General features: G+C 58.6%; 1 long non-coding RNA gene across 1 annotated transcript in view; it reads right to left on the bottom strand.

Annotated features, from left to right (window-relative positions):
• Positions 1-13,856, bottom strand: part of LOC132484400 (uncharacterized) — a 30,851-nt gene extending 16,995 nt beyond the window's left edge. Inside the window, exon 1 of the long non-coding RNA XR_009531175.1 lies at positions 13,381-13,856. This is a non-coding gene — a long non-coding RNA (uncharacterized LOC132484400). The remainder of the gene's footprint in view (positions 1-13,380) is intronic.
• Between the last annotated feature and the right edge of the window lie 1,912 nt (positions 13,857-15,768).

Here is a 15,768-nt window from a genome sequence, read left to right as displayed (position 1 = left end):
GCTCCTCCTGGCACCGGGCCACTTTCCACTGCCTCCGCCCTTGAGGCGCTGATGGATTGGTTCAAGTCTGCACAGCACGCTTGTCAAGTGACAGCGACCGACGGAATGGGAAGCAGCGCCACCAAACCATCCCAACTCCACTCCAATACTAACGGTGCCCCTTCCTAGGGCCTCACTCTCTAGGCACCCCATGCCGCATCAGGCACTTATCCAGTTAGTGACCAAGAAGACCTGGACGGGTTTTGGGGAGCTTCCGGCTCAGAAGGCCGGGCAGACGGCAGGGCTCCCAGCCAGCATGCCATGTGCCACGGTCCTCCGTAGGCTGGGGACCTCTCTGGGGAAGGGGTGTCTCTCACTGCACGGGCATGGCTGGTTCTCTGTGGAGGACACGCGCGCGCGCGCGCGCAGTCACCACAGCCTCCCAGCTCCCACTCTCATCCACGGCGTGTCTTTGGGCAGATGGCCGGACCTCTTCAACTTTGGCCCCCTCATCTGTAAATCTTTGGCACCGTGTTTTCCAGAGGATTAAACTGCACTATGGACTTGAGTTCTGCCTGGCAATAGCTGGTGCAGGCCACATCTAACCCATTAAACAGCATCTGACTCCACTAAACATTCTACGTAACAAACAAACCCCAGAATGGCTACATAGTTTCCTTGCGGCAGAGGGAAGGCTGAGGCAGGGACACAGAGGGGGCCAGGGAGGGGTGACCTTCTGCAGAGTGTGTGGCTTTCATGGACGCCCAAAACTGATGGCACGGGAGCCCTTCCTGGGACTGCTCCAAGCGCAGACTGAGTCACACACAGGCACTTCTCTACTGGCGTCAAGGAAGGGAGGGATGAAGAAGTTCCCATTTTAGCACTGGGGGCCGCGAGGAGGTGGGAGATGAGAAAAAGCGGTCCAGGGTGTGCAGCGTTGGGGCAAGTCCTCCTGGGATGTTTTCCCCAGTTATGTGTAGCAGTGGGGAGAGGGGAACCCCAAGGATGCCCCCAGGTCGGGGGGAGGGTCGCAGGCTTCCTGGGGTGTGGCTGAAGGAGGTCGCCCGACTGGGTCCCGCAGCCGGGCATGGGTGCTGGGGGGGAGTGGGGGGTGGGAGGAGTGATCCAGCCTGCCCAGGCGCTGTCTTTTGGCACACTCCAAGCCATGGCTGTCGCCGCCTCCAGAGGCGTCCCCACTCACGACCCAAGTTTTGCATTAGTAACAGAGCTGCGGAGCAGGAGTGCGGGTGTGACGGGGTGGGGCACGGGAAACTCACGCGGCTGGCCCTGACCTTTTGAGCAACCAGAACCTTCCCTGCCTCCTCCCAGGGCGCCAGGATAGCGCCGCGAGCCACTCGGGTCAGTCGGGAGTGAACTTGGCCCGCAGCGGTGGCGGCGAGTCGGGGAGGGGCGCCCCCTCGCCCCCTCCCCCGCCTCAGCCCCGAGCACGGATGTCGGCAACAAAGGGATTTTCTCTCCCACCACACACACCCGCGCTGCCGCAGGCTCCTCGCCCCTCCTCCGCCAGGTCCGCGCGCGCGGGGCCGACCCCGCACACGCACCCCCTGCCCGACCTTCCAGGACCACCGGCTCTCTCGGCCAGCCCCCGACCCCAGCTCACCCCGCCCGCGCGCTCCTCTGGGATCCCCCTTCCCAGGCGCCTGCCGCTGAATCTCTGACAAAAAGCAACTTTGGGTGGGCGCGCGGAGAACCCAGGATGTGCGGCGGCGCGCCCCAGGGGAGTGGGCACTGACTGGAGACCGCTCCGGCCCATCGTCCTGCGCTCCCTTCGGCCAGTCTGGAGTGTTCTCTCCGTGGACGCCTCCCCCACCTTCCCCGATTCAAAGATGCAAGCCAGGTGTAGCCAACTGTAAAAGGGGGCTCGGGGGCTTGGGGAGGGGGGCACCAGCAAGGATCGACCGGGAGAGCCGCTGCCAAACCGGGGCTGCCCGCCACACACCCCCTTTCCCAAAAGCAGAGCCGTGGCCCCCCGTCAGCTCTTGGACCAACCTCAGACACTTCCCCTTCCCCCCGCCAACCCGCCCCCGCCCCCGCCGCCAGGCCTCGGCTTTTTGTTCCTTTCACTTTCTTTCACGGTTGTGCCACACACAACCACGCGTGTATGCAAGAGGGGGCCCCATTTGGAAGCTGGTGTCCCTCAACAGGAGGCAGCAGCCCAGGACAGGAAACCTAGGTTGAATGCAATTAATCGACCTGACTCCACTCCTCCCCGCCCACCCACCCTCCACCCCCCCCCCGGGTCTGGTCCCTACAGGCTGGGATCCCACTTGGAGTCTACACAACCTGGAAACAAATCCAGAATAAACGATCCATAGACCACGACTCTAGAGGGGGTGTCACTGCACTGCAGCCTCCATCGGGGCTTTGTAGAAATAAACTGAACTCACTGCAAACTCCTCCCCCCACAAGGAACAAGCTATACCAGAAAGCTATTAACGACAGCTATCATTAGTACACACAGGAAGCACAAAGGAACTTTTTACGAATAAAAGATGCATAAAACACAGGGTCCTGTGATCCGGCTTCCCTGTTGATTGTGTGCAGCCTGGGAGTCCTGGGAAGGCTGGGGATGAGGGTCAGAGGAGGACAGGGGCTCCCACTTTCTTTACGAGGAACAATAGGAACCCCACGTCTGTTCATCTTGGAACCGGGAACACCCCAAACAAAGCTGTGGGGAAACTGCGGTAGACGTGGGGGCCCGTGAATTCTTCTAGCTGTTCAGAGCTTAATTACTCCTCCTTGACCCGTGGGACCAGACACGACACCACCAAGGTTAAAATGCCCCAAACAGCGCCGAGCAGATGTGAGCGAGCTGGCAGACGGGCAAATGAGGCCTGCCTCGGAGCACGATAACAAGAGACTCATACGTTGCATATCGTTGAAAGAAAATTATTTTTCTCCGATTTGCATTTGCTTCCGGGGAAAAAAAAGCCAACCAGAGTCCCTCTTCACAAGCACGAGTCTAATCCTGGAAATGCAGCCCGGCTGCTTTAAGAGAGCTGGAAGGAGGGAAAGACTGCCAGCGCTTTGGCGTTGCAGGCTTGTCTATCTTTCCGCCTTTCCTCCAAGGCGAAACTCGTTTTGCAAGCAACATTCCTACAGAAAATGGCACACGTCATAAAAAGAGACCAATTTATAGAACTGGCACCGAAGTTCATGTATCATTCCAGAAGCATCTCCCAGCTCCCCACTAGGGAACCCAACTAGATGTAGAAGTCCACATTATAACTCAGAGAGTAGATCTGGGGGCAGGGTGGGGCGGAGGTGGACCCATAATTTGCAGATATCCTGCAAGCTGTACACTCAGGGGCCGAAGTCACACAGAAGGGCACGATATAGAGTTAAGTCAGCTCTAAATGATCCTCCAAAGCCCGGGGGCCAGGGCTGCGGAAGCCTTCAACCTTGAGGTTGGGGGGAGTGGTGTTTACACCCAGCTTGCCCCAGGACAGCCCAGGGGCAGGCCCATCTTCTGGACCATCCTGAGCCCGCCAGCTTGGACCGGCCCAGCGGGGTATTGCTGCCACCCACCAACTGTTCTCCCTCCTACCCTGGCGCCTCCCCGCAGTGCCTGGCAGAGGACCAGGAACTCAGAGAAGGCCGGGCTGCGGGCATCTCGTTGATTAAGTCACAGAGTGGGTGGCGCTGTGGGCAGAGCTCAAGACAGCACCGCTGGTCCTGCAGCTGAAAGGCAAGCGCGCTCTAAAAAACCGGGAAGGCAAAGGGAGGCGGGTGATCGAAAGCCGACTTGCACCCCTCCCCACCCCCATTCACCCCCCTTCGGGTCCTGAACCTACACACTTGTGTTTCCAATCCAGGAAACGGGGCCGAGGGCATAGAACACAGCGGCCGCCCGTCTCTTGAACTTGTCTGAATAACAGGGCCATTTCAGAGGAAGAACAACGGCCTTCAGAGCCTCTGCAATTTCCAGAAAGCCTTCAGTTAATAATACATTCTTTCCAACAGGCTTGCTTTAGGGCGGAAAGTTATTTTCCCAAATCTTAACAACCCGGTCACAAGCCACTGAGGCCCCAGGTCAACAGATCCCGGCCAAACCCCTCCAGACAGTTGACACTCGTGACCCCGCAGGCCTTCTCCTGCCACCTCTGCCTAACAAGTTCCCTAAACCACAACACACCAGCCAGCGCGCACGTCCACCACGATCCCAGGAGCCAGAAAGATGCGTGTCGCGGGGTGCGGGGGGGGGCGGGTGCCGCCGCCGAGGGCTCTGTCGCAGCGCCTCCGAGGGCTCCCGGGCCAGCAAGGGGCGGCCACCTCTGCAGCTCTCCGCGGGCCTGCATAGTGCGCGCTTTGTGTGAGCGCCGAGGAGGCACAGCGCTGCTCGTGCACCAACAGCTGTCACGTTATTTGCACTCGCTGTAAACAGCCTTCACACTCCCCCCTTACCACACAGTTAAAGCCAGACTAACAATCCAGTTAGAGATCAAACCAACAACAGCAGCATTGTGTCTGCCTTCGCACCAAGCCCAGCAGCCGGCAGGTTTCTCTGGAACAAGAGACCCCCCTCCCCCCACCCCTCCAGGCTCCAGCCAAGGCTAGCCGAGGCAGCAATGCGTGTGTCGCTGCTGATTGTTAAAGCAAGAGAACACAGCCATTTCGCGCAGAGTCTGTGCGGTTCATCAGCTCTCCCAGAGTTTCCTCCTCCCAGGCCCCCTCCCCCATTTCCTCAGCTGGGAATAAAGGTTGTTCAGACTCCCAGGGTCGGTTTCTCTGCTCAGCAAAGTGTGGGTCGGCCTGCCCCGGCCAGGCCTGGGGTCCTGCAGCCCTCTCTACCGTGGTCCCAGAGGCTAGGCAGCTCGGCACTTTCTGCAGCCTAAAGCCTCGTGTGTTTCGGAAAACCGTCCAACTCCCTGAATCCTTCCTGGTCGCCCCACTGACCAAAATGTCTCCTTTTATGATTTTTGGTTAAGTCGAACATTTCCATAATCGTCATTATTAGCGCAAATTACATGCTTAATCGGTCCTTAAATAGATTTTAATTAAATAATCATACAAGGCTCATTTTATGACTTAAGAAAGGCATTAGTTTTCGTTATAAACTTTCCACCAGGATATAGAATAATGATAGCAGACAAATACTTATTCTTTGAAAAGCACCAATAACCGATGGGCAGAGTGTTGGGAAAGCAGACCCTGCTTCACACCTTCTGGAATCCAAGTGGAGACTAGACAGACCACATCTGCACAACTTTCCTCCGGAGAAGGGAGAGGGGATTTCTTCCTCCAAAGCATTACTTTTGTCTTCTCTTTGGGGCCAGGAGAAAGGAACCCCAAATGTTCCTTTTCCTTGCCCATCTGAAGAGATTTCTCCAGCTTAGAAGTCTCTTCTAGAGACCACTCCTCGCCACCCCCATCTGTTTTCCACCCCTCAGTCTGCTGAGAGCCGTGGTGGGAAGCAGGCAGGCTGTGCTTGTTAAATGCTGTGTAAAATGCTGTTAATAAAATAATAAATACAAAGGATGGAGGCTGCTGGTTCCATGGGTGTTTTGACTGGAAATGCCTTGGCACTTGTCATGTGTTTATGGGAGGGCAGACAACTCTAGGATTTACATAGTTTGGACATCTCTGTACTTCATTTATTCTTTCCTAATTGACGTAGGCCTAGAGCTATTTCAAGTTTGCATTTGTACACAACTGTTAAATGCCTAAGAGTTTCTCCAATTAAACCAAGTTTTAAATCAGACCCAAGGCTGGAACGTACTCTCGGCCTCGCCCCACTCCACCCCTCTGCCTCTGTGGCTGGAGAAAACAAACAGACACTCAACAACGATCCCCTGTCCTTGCTCTCCCCACCTTCACCACCCCCACCCCCGGTGGGGGCACCTAGGGCAAAGGTTAAGGTGTCTTCAGATTACAGGCAAGGTCCTGGCTACACACACTGGAAAGCACTGCAGTTGGGCGCATCCTGGGCATACTCGAACCTCTAAAATAGTGAGCTAAGATGGGGGGAAAACTGCTGGCCTGGTAAAACCCACTGTTCACAAAACAATGTCAGCAAAGGCTGAAAGGCATTCTTTAGAGAGGTACCAGGGACTCATGCCTACTGAAGCTCTTTCAGCACAAAGGCTTTTAGGGGAAGAAGGGAAAAGGGGGGTGGGGGGGAGGAGAGAAAGGGAGGGCTCCTGTTTCAGAGCAGGCATCCCCAGAGAGTCAAGAACCAAGTGTAGCTTCAATCAAACGCTGACTTCCCCTCTGGGAGTCTAGTAGGAAACCTGATCACAGTAGCTTACTACCGGCCTGGATCCATTCAGGTCTGGTTTTCTTCTCATGCTAGTAATTTTTAAAAATACATATCGATAGAAAAGAAGCAATCCCTGACAGACTTTTATTGAAAACCACACTGAGACCTCATAACATCCAGACTTAATCCCTATCAGACAAACCACAGCACCTCTGGCCTCTGCAGCGGGCCAGACCCTTTCACCTCTTCCCACCAGGTCTCTCCCCTCCAGCCGCTGCTGTTCCCTCTCCCCGAAAGAATGATGGGAGGACTTGCCAAAGAGCACCTAGATACCGGTTCTGGAATCAATTCCTAATTCCTAATAAATGACCCCACTTAGGGGGAGAAAAAAAAATCCCAGCATTTTCATATGGATTCCTTTAAAGCCCAGAATGCAAAGAACTGTAACAAAGGGAAAGAGGAACCCACGGAGGCAGACCTGGAGGAATAGCCTCAGGAATACCCTTGGAGGGGAGCTTAACCCGCAGGTTGGCCCCCAGACACTGGCCTACGCAGGTCTTGGGGGGGGGGGGGCTCGGGCATCTCAGGGGCAGCAGGGAACGGAGAAGCAACCTATAGGAATCTGACCAGTCATTCAAAGCAATTACTAATCCTCCGGGCCTACTATGTGCCAAGTATTCTTTGATCCTAAAGGTGGAAAATTATTCCCAGTCTTACAAATGAAGAAACTTACTGAGGCTCAGAGGCCATAAATAACCTGCCCCCAAGGTCACACAGCTAGTAAAAATGGGCCACGGTCAAACTCAGTCCTGGAGTTGCGGAGAGGAGCCAATTATTGGTCAAATTGTGCCATCCAGAATCCCCAAGAAGTTCGGAAGGCTTCCTTAGCCCTTGTACTCCAATACAGAGTAAAAGGATAGCACTTAACACCTATGAAATTCGGTCCACAAGGAGCCCGCACCCTAGTTTCTTCTACACCCAGAAATCTCTTGGTCCATGTGAAGTCTTTCGAAATTTCTGCCAACATCCTACCCATCTCCCTACATTGGAACACCCTGGTGTGAGGCCAGGGGTTCCCAACAAGGCTCCACTTTCCCCTCCTCCAGGAGCCCAGAACAGGCAGTGGGAGGTGGGTGCTACTCTTAGGGCTCTATAAAAAGTGCTGACACCTGGAACTAGAAGAAGGCTTGCCACACTAGTTTTGCCACATAAAGCAATAAATCAAATTATCTAGACAGAGCAAAAGCCCTTTGTAAAGACTGCCTACATCTACCTTTCCTAGGACTTTAATGAAAAACCCAGAGACCAAAGTGGGCTGGGGAGGCAACTGAGGGGGAAGCGGCTTGCAAGATGCTGGACCCTCCTGGACTCCTGGGGGTCCCCACGAAAAGCCAAGTCCCGAGACAAGCCGGAGGTTGGGGTTCTCTCTCCTCTCCCCAACTTCTCATCCCAGCAGCGCAGGGTCAGCGCTCCACATGCCCTCCCCACCCCATCCTCAATTTCCTGCTCTGCCCCGGGCTTTCAGAAGCTCCGGGAACCATCCACACCCGATGCCACAGACGCGACAGGCTCCACGACCGAGGGCCGTCTCCAGCTCAGCTCGGTGGGAAGGGGAACGGGCAGGAGCGCCGGACACTCAGCCGCCCCTGCGGCTTCCCGGCCCCGGGCGGGTGGCTCCTCCAGTGGCCGAGGCTCCGGATGTGTGAAATGGCTCCAGGAGCGCCCGGGGCAGGCCAGGGCCTCCGCAGCGGGAGGGACCGAGGCGATGGCGGAGCCGGGTCCTCACCCCTCTAGTCAGCCAAACACGCCCCGGCGGCCCGGCAGCCCCTGGCTCGCAGCCAGTGGCTTTCTCTCTTTTTTAAACTTTCCGGCCTTGGCGATCACCGCCGATTGGGACAGGATTTCCAGCCCCCGCCTTCCCGCCTCCACACCCTCCGTGCAGGCCCTTCCAACCTCCAGGGAGGTGACCTCCGCCCCCGGGCACCGTGAGTCCCCGGCCCCGGCAGACCCTCCCCCGCCCCCGCCACTTGGGCCACCTGGAGCGAGCCGCTTCCCAAAGCGATCGGCGTGCGGGCGAGTCTGGGGCTGCTGCTGCGTCCGGGGAGGAACTCCCGCAGCCTCCAAAGGTCCAGGCCTGCCCGCAGCAGCATGCAGAACCGCCCCCTACTCTCGCTCTCTTCGAAAGACCAGACGCGGGGGCAGGGGGGGCGGGGGAAGTTTAAGGCCTGTCTTTAAAAAAAAATTTAACTCTTCAGATGCAAGAATTTGGGTGCTCTTGGCACGGTTATGAGCGCTCGGGTAGAACAATAGAAATGGGGGGTGCCGGAAATGGTGCAGGAAGACCCCTATAACCCTATAAACCTCTCCTCCCCCCTCGCAGTTACTATTAGCATTAAAAGATCCCAGTGCCTTCAATGCAATAGTGCCTGTTTATAACTTTTCCCTGCTGGGTCCCCATACCCTATACAAGCCCCCTCCTCACGTTTTGAAATCACCCGGGCAAAGATCGCTCCCAAATCTGTGACCTCCCGGAGCTCTTGGGCCTCTCACCTGCTCTTGCCCCTGGCACCCTGACCTGACTCACCCTCTTCCCCCCAGTAGTTCCTCTGGTTTGCACCTAGACAAGAAATTTAGTTTCATTTAGCTTCCCGTCTTTAATTTTAGCAGGTCTCCTTTTTGCATGCACATCAATTTGGCAATTACCATCTAAAAGCTCACCCAGCCCCGGGTCAATGTAAATTGATCATTGTCCGCCTTCCACAAAATAACACCGGGAGTCTGTGATGCATAATGAGATTATACTGGAAACTGTCTTTTAGATCAAATTCTATTTTATGCTGTCAGGATCTTCTCCTAGCGGACTTCCCCGCTAGTCTAATCACGGGGCGCCGGAGCCCATGGGTGCTGAGGGGCGATGGCTGGCCGGGGAGACATGGTTCTAAGAAATAACAAAGTGCGGGGACGCCCCCCCCCCCATTTCCAACACCCTCGACTAGGGGCCGGCGGAAATGAGCCTGCGCTGGGAAAGGGGGCCTTCTACAGAAACGTTGCGGGGGGGGAAAAGTTCGTTGGTTAATTCCCATCCAACAGAAAGTCAGCTATCCCTTCCGGAGGAACACATGGGGGGCAACCAGCGAAAGCCGTCGGGCCGGGCTGGAGGTTGGGAGACGTCCACGGCCAAGTGCTCGGGGCACAGGCGTCTTGGCTGCCACGGGGGTGGCCTGAGAAGACCTTCCACTCCTGCCCCGGCTGCTTCTCAAGCCAGCGCCACCATCTAGGCCCCGGCAGCGCAGCCAGCCTTGCAAACAGACGGAATCCTGCCGGCCGTACACTCGGGCGAGGCAGCCCGGTCGGGCCGGGCCCCCTGACTGGGCGAGGCCCCTCCAGGCCCGAACCGAGTGAGCCAGGACTGGAGGCCTCCAGCCAGGAGAAAGGTCCTCCCGCCCCCGCGCGGCCCCCGGGGCACGGGTGTGACCCTGGAGCTTAACAAAGGGCCTTCAGAGCTCCTCGGGCGGGCGGGGGAGCGGTGGGGCCAGCGGGGAGAGGGGCGGTACGGCGGCCCAAGTGAGGCCCCCCGCCCCGCCGGGCTGGGTCTGCCGGGCCCGCCGCCCACTCCCGAGGACCATCCTTGGGTTCGGGCGGCTCGGAGGAGGCCGGCGAGCCTCCTGCCCAGCCCCGCGGGCCCGGCTGTCGTGCCCGACCCAGCGCGGGCTCCACCCGAGTGCGGTCTTCCCCATAAAAGCTGGAATTCCCGGCTGGGCTCAGACAAAGAGGGACCGCGGCAAATCGACGCCGCGGGCAAACCAAACCCAAGCCGAGTTTATGCGCGCGTCTGGGGTCACAGAGGCGCCTGCTAATCCTCCCTACGCTGGCCGTCCCCGCACGGTCTCCTCAAGGGGGGGAAAAAAAGGGAAAGAAAGCATACCTCCCCTTGATTCCGCCCAGAGGCCGAGCTTCGCACTTCTTTCGGTTCAGTCTCTCTCAGTTCACTAGGCCCTGCGCCACCTTAGCAAACAGGGCTTAGAGGAGCGCAACATCCCTTGCTTCCGACCCAGAATGCAAAGCTACTCTTTTTCCTCCACCATTCATCCTCTCAGGGTCCAGAACTCAAAAATCTTTCAGAATCCTCCTACCTGCTCAAGACATACTCTCTTCCCCACTCTAGATGCGAAGAAGCTATAACCAGAAGCAATCTTAGTAACCAAGGGCCATCCACCCTTAGCTAGGCACCGTCGCCCTCAGTTTCCCTCTAGCCGAAGACACAGTATTTCCCAGTGAATGAGTGTGCGAATGTGGTTGTGTGGCCCACACTTCCGTGCCCTGCTCTGTCTCACCGGGCAGGAAAATCTTCATCAGGCATTGAGGAGTTTTTGTCATTCAGCCTGTGTATCTAAGCATGGATGTATGCATGTGAATGCTTTTTGTGTTTCCAAGTGACCCTCTTCACACCTTTAAATGGGCTTTTGTCTCTCGAACGAACTTACAGAAATTCTGCTCCAGTTTCCAGCTCAACAAAGTCTGGGATTTTCTCCTAGAATCTCGCTCTAGGTCTCAGTATTTGCATACCCATGTTTACATTCCTCGCGGCCAGTTCTTTCTCTCTTCTGTATCTCTTGTTCCATGTGGGCACCAGAGCCCAAGTGTCTTGATTTGTCTCAGCACATGTCATTCAGGCGCACATCTTAATCTGTGCATTCCTGTCTAACACGTACACCTCCCCACGACTTACATTCTTGCTTTGCCTATAATGGGGCTCGTTCCCAGACCAATATGGGTTTGCAGTTTAATGTAACTAGAGGATCCCCTAAGACTCCAAACCCTAAAAGGAAGAGGAGGGGGAAGGAGAGAGGAGTGTGACTAATGATTCATTTCTCTATAGGGTAACCCACCCACCAATTTCTACCTCAGGGAAAGAACGAGACCAATGCCTGCAGAGTTGTATTAAATTTTTAGACCCATTCAATGTTGACCCCATGGATGTGTATACAAATGATCGATCTTGTACACATCACTGTCCAACTCCTGTTTGGAGGCTGCCTCCCTGCACATATCTTATTTGAACTCGCCACAAGTTCATGGTTAAAAGTGTTTTTATTTACATCGACAACTCAAGGACCCCTTTGCTCTCTCCGACGCATACCTGTACGCACTGGCCAGGCATTTCAGGCTTGGGTCTTTGGTAGGCAACACTCTCGGTCAGAGGCCCCACTGACTAAAGCTCTGAGCAGACCTTCACATACTGGGCCGCTGGGAACGGTAAGGTCTAACCTCTGCATCTCCCCAACTCAGTTCCTTAAGTGAGGGTGCCCACTGTGTGTGTTCACACCTTCCCCATTGAGAAGTATCGGGTCAAATTAGATCACCTAGCAGCTGCGTTTGGTTCGTCGAAGAATCGAGCCCAATGTACCAGGATGTGAGACTGCATACACAGAAGAGAAAGGAAAACCCTCAGCCCAGACTCCCGCCTCCTCTCCCCAGGGAGCTACTTTGCCTCCAGGAATTTCTACTACACTCCCCACCCCCACTCTCCCTATCGTCTTTAAAGGGTTAAGAGAAACCCTCGCAGCCTTCCCTCCACCCTGGTCGCTGGGCCCGAAGGCTCGCTCGCTCACGGGAGTCTGCCGCCGCCGCCTCCGCGGCCCGCCCCCCCCCCTTCCCGTCCTTCAGCCGGGAGGGAGCCTGCATGCCTGTCTAGACCCATCTATCACAGGCACATCAACAACACCCGCGAGAGCGCGGAGACCCTACCCAGGTCCCCCTGCCCGCACGGTTCCCGGTGGACAGAACGCTGGAGCGTGACCGCGCCTGCAGGGTCGGGGTGGGACTCTACAGGCTCGGGCTGCCCCGAGCGCACAGCGGGTCCGGCCCACAGCGCTCCCGCCAGCCCGGCTGCCGGGGCACAGTCACAGCTCTGTGCGCTGGGCAGTCCTATTTTTATCTTGTCTAATCCCAAACTGGGCGGGGAGCACAGGCGTCGTGCTTAGAGAACAAGAGATAGGCGAGGGAGGCGGGGAGGAGCAGCCAGGCAGCGACGCGAGCGGGAGCGAGTTAAAGACAGTCGAGGCGACCGAGAGCAGGAAGAAAGAGCGGGCTGCGCGGGCCTCGAGGCGCCGCACGCAACGCGCCGCCCGGCCAAGTTACACTCGCCTCCCGGTCGCCCCTCGCCGCCCATCCCTCCCCACTTCCCAGAGGCGCTCTCCGCAGCCCGGGCCGCGGGGCCCCGGCCTCTGTGGGAGGCACAGGCCCGGCCGGCCCTGCAAAGGGCTGGAGAGAATCGCTAATGAGCTGTGCGGCCCATTGATCCGGAGAACACTTCCCAATTAACTCTCAGTCACCTACTGGTGACAGCGCCTCAAAGGACAGCGCTGGGGCCGTCCGAGCCCCAACCCCGACCTGCCCGCGGAGCGCCTGGCGCCCGAACCCCGCGCGCGCCCCGCCCCCACTACCACAGGCAATCCCGGTGAGTGGCGGCGTAAACCCGCACACTAAAGGCCAGCCTCGGGTTAAACCTGGACGGCATATTAATCACCGCCATCTCCCCCCTTCCTCCTCGCGGTGAAATCATGCCCAAAATAAACACGGGAACCAACACTGCAAAGCCCAGACCAGATAACAGGTCGGGGGTGGAGTGGGAAGGGTCGAGAAGCAAATGTATTTTCCAAGTGTCCACGTACAGGAGTCTCGGAGGCCGACAATTAAAATGACTTCCACACAAGCAATTCTGTTGGCCAAACCGAATCCAACACCTCCTAAGGATTGATTTCGGCCCGCGGTGTCCGTTTCCAGTGCCACAGGAAGTGTCAGATGGCTACAAATACCCAAGTCTGTCTGCGTTCACCACCCACCACCTTCTGGGGTGGGCCATTTCCTCCTCGTTTTTATTCCCAAGTCATTTTAAGGATTTTTCTCCAGAGACTACCCCTAGAATCAAATACCACTACCCCTCCTCTGGCCTTCTCTCAAAAAAGAAACAAACAAACAAAAAAACCCAGCTAAAACCCTGAGCTGTCTACTCTAGATACAAGAGGCTGTACGAATACCTATTTGAAGCGCGCTGGTTTCTTTTTTTAAGGTTTGTTTTTAAATACACATAACCTTCCCCCCTCCTTCGCTCTTCCATCCCCGCAACCCCCCAACCCTTTAGACGCCGGCGGCGCGCGCCCTCGCGCGCGGGCACTCACAGCCTCTGGCTGGAGATCGCGGACTTTCTGGAAAAGATTCATTAACTGCAAATTAAGCCTCGCCCCGGCTTCGGCCTACACGCGGCCAGGCTCAGCCGTCTCAGGGACCCGGGGACGTGCCCACTCGAGAGTGCAGGCGGCGGGAAGCCCGTCGGGACCACGCGTGCCTCGAGCCGCCCTACTCCGCACACGGCGCCCCGGGGCTTGCTTGGTCAACAGCAGGAGCACGTCGCCGCCGCCCCGAGCCCCCTAGTTGGCGGAGGCTCTGCAGCGCAGCCGCCCGCCTGCTCCGAGCGCGGGCCCCGCGGCGCAGCGGCACCTCGCCCTCCCCGCCTCGGCCGAGGATCGCGCCCGGGTGCGCAAGTTCCTCTTCGCCCTCAGCCTCTGCGCCGCACGCCCTCCGAGTGGGACCAACTTCCTCCGGCCGCAGACTCGCACACGCCCTACAGGGCTTTCCACCAGACTCCACGCTACCCAGAGGAGGACCCAGGTCTCGCCCCCCCGCCCGCCGCCGCCCCCGCCCCCGCACGATCTACCCCCACCCCTGGGGGTAGATCTTAAACTTAAAACCAACTTAAAACCAACCCCACGACGTCGCGGGGACGGTGCGGGTGGACCAGGGTGGCACATTAAAATTTTTAAAGAACATTTACAAAAAAAAGCGTCTGACCTGACTGGCTGGCTGGCGGGCGCCCGAGTCGGAACCCCTCGCTCTGCTCGATTTCCTAGTATTTTTTTTTTTAATCCATGTTATTCACGCTTTGGAGCAATCCAAAAAAAAAAAAAAAAACAGAAAACCGGGACTCCCCTCCCGAGTCACGCGGCAGCGGCGGCAGGTCGAGCTCGGCTCGGCCCGGGGCGCCCGCCACACACACCCTCGCGCACGCACACGCCGTCGTTCCACGAGCAAGAACGAGCTGCCCCCGGAGAGGTGAGACGAGGCAGCGGCGGCTGGAGGTTTTTACAGTTCTTTCCCGAGTCGAAAAAGAAAGCAGACGGGAACCCGCCGCCCTCCCCTTCCTGCTAGCGAGCTAACGCCGAGCCGAGCTTCCCAGCTTCCAGCCCAGCTCACCCCCCCGCCCCACCCCCCGCCCCACCCCCCGCCCGACTCGCGGCACTCAGCGACGACCGCGCTCCCGCGCACACAGACACACACTGCCTGCAAACTTCCAATCCGCGAACTCCCTGCTCTCCTCTCAGCCCCCAGGGGGGCGGCAGCCCCCCACCCCCGCCGCGCCCCTCCCTCCCCGAAGCCCATGCCGGGCCGCTTAGGTTGGCTGCATTTTTAATAACTTACAGCTAGGAAATAAAAACGAAAGCGAGCAAAGCAGCCAAAGTGAAGCGCGAGGCACAAGCTTCGAGGGGTACGCCAGAGAGTCAGAGGAGCCACCCGCCGCTAGTCTGGGCCCCGAGGGAGGGGGCCGACTGCAGCCCGCCGCACGCACGCCCGCCAGCCCGCGCGGCCTCCGCGGGGAAAGGTGTTCCGGGCACTGACCTGAAATCCCCAGCCGGGGAGTAAGCAGGGAGCCTGCGATCAGGCGCTTTGAAGTTTTCCCCGGAGCAGAGTCGAGGCGGCGAGGAGGAGCGACGGGAGGTGGGGTGGGTGGGGAGAGGTGTGCGGGGTTGGAGGAAAGTGGGGTGGCGACGTTGGCGATGGGAGAAGGGGCCGGGCCGGGGAAGCGCGGCGAACAGCAAAGTTTGCCGTCCCCCGCTGCCCGCAACCCGCTCGCTCGCCTCCCTCGTCGTCTGCTGCCAGCCGGCTGCCCTCGGGGTCGGCCACGCCGAGGGGTGGGCTCTGGGCCGGGTGGGGGCGGGGGCGGGCTCAAAGCCTCCGGGCAGGTGGCGACAGCCCCGCGCGATCTTCCGGGCTCCGGCGGCTGGGCCGGGCTCAGCAGCTCTCGCGTCGCCGCTGCTGCCGCCCGCGCTCGGGCAGGAGCCCCAGCGCCATGCTGACGATTAGCCGCGAGCGCCCGCTCGGGCTGGGTGTGTATGTGTGTGTGAGTGTGTTGGCCAAGTCTTCCCTGCGCGGCGACAGCGCGGCTTGGGCTCACCGCCCGGCAGCTCGCGGGCTCCCCCTCCGCCGCCGCTGCCGCCTCGCTCCCGCTCTCGGTCGCGGTCTGGGCTCCGGCGCGTCTTCCCCGCTGCCGCCGAGCTCGGTCCGCGTTCAGCAAGGAGCGTAGCTCTGCCTCCCCTCGCCGCTGGGGGCCCAGGCTCCGTCTGCCGCCGCACGCCGCGATCCCAACGCGTCCCCCCTCCCTGGTTCCCTCCTCTTCCTCCTCCCCCTCCCTCCGCCCTCTCGCCCGCCCGCCCGGCCTCCCTCCCTCCCAGCAGCCGCCTCCCCTCCCCGCGCAGGCGCAGCGCTCGGGCGACAGCCAGCCGCCCGCCCGC

The sequence above is a fragment of the Mesoplodon densirostris genome, chromosome 2, assembly GCF_025265405.1.
Source record: "Mesoplodon densirostris isolate mMesDen1 chromosome 2, mMesDen1 primary haplotype, whole genome shotgun sequence".
Classification (NCBI taxonomy): domain Eukaryota; kingdom Metazoa; phylum Chordata; class Mammalia; order Artiodactyla; family Ziphiidae; genus Mesoplodon; species Mesoplodon densirostris.
Note: the sequence above shows the minus strand (reverse complement) of the source record. Positions and strands in the feature narration are given on the sequence as shown.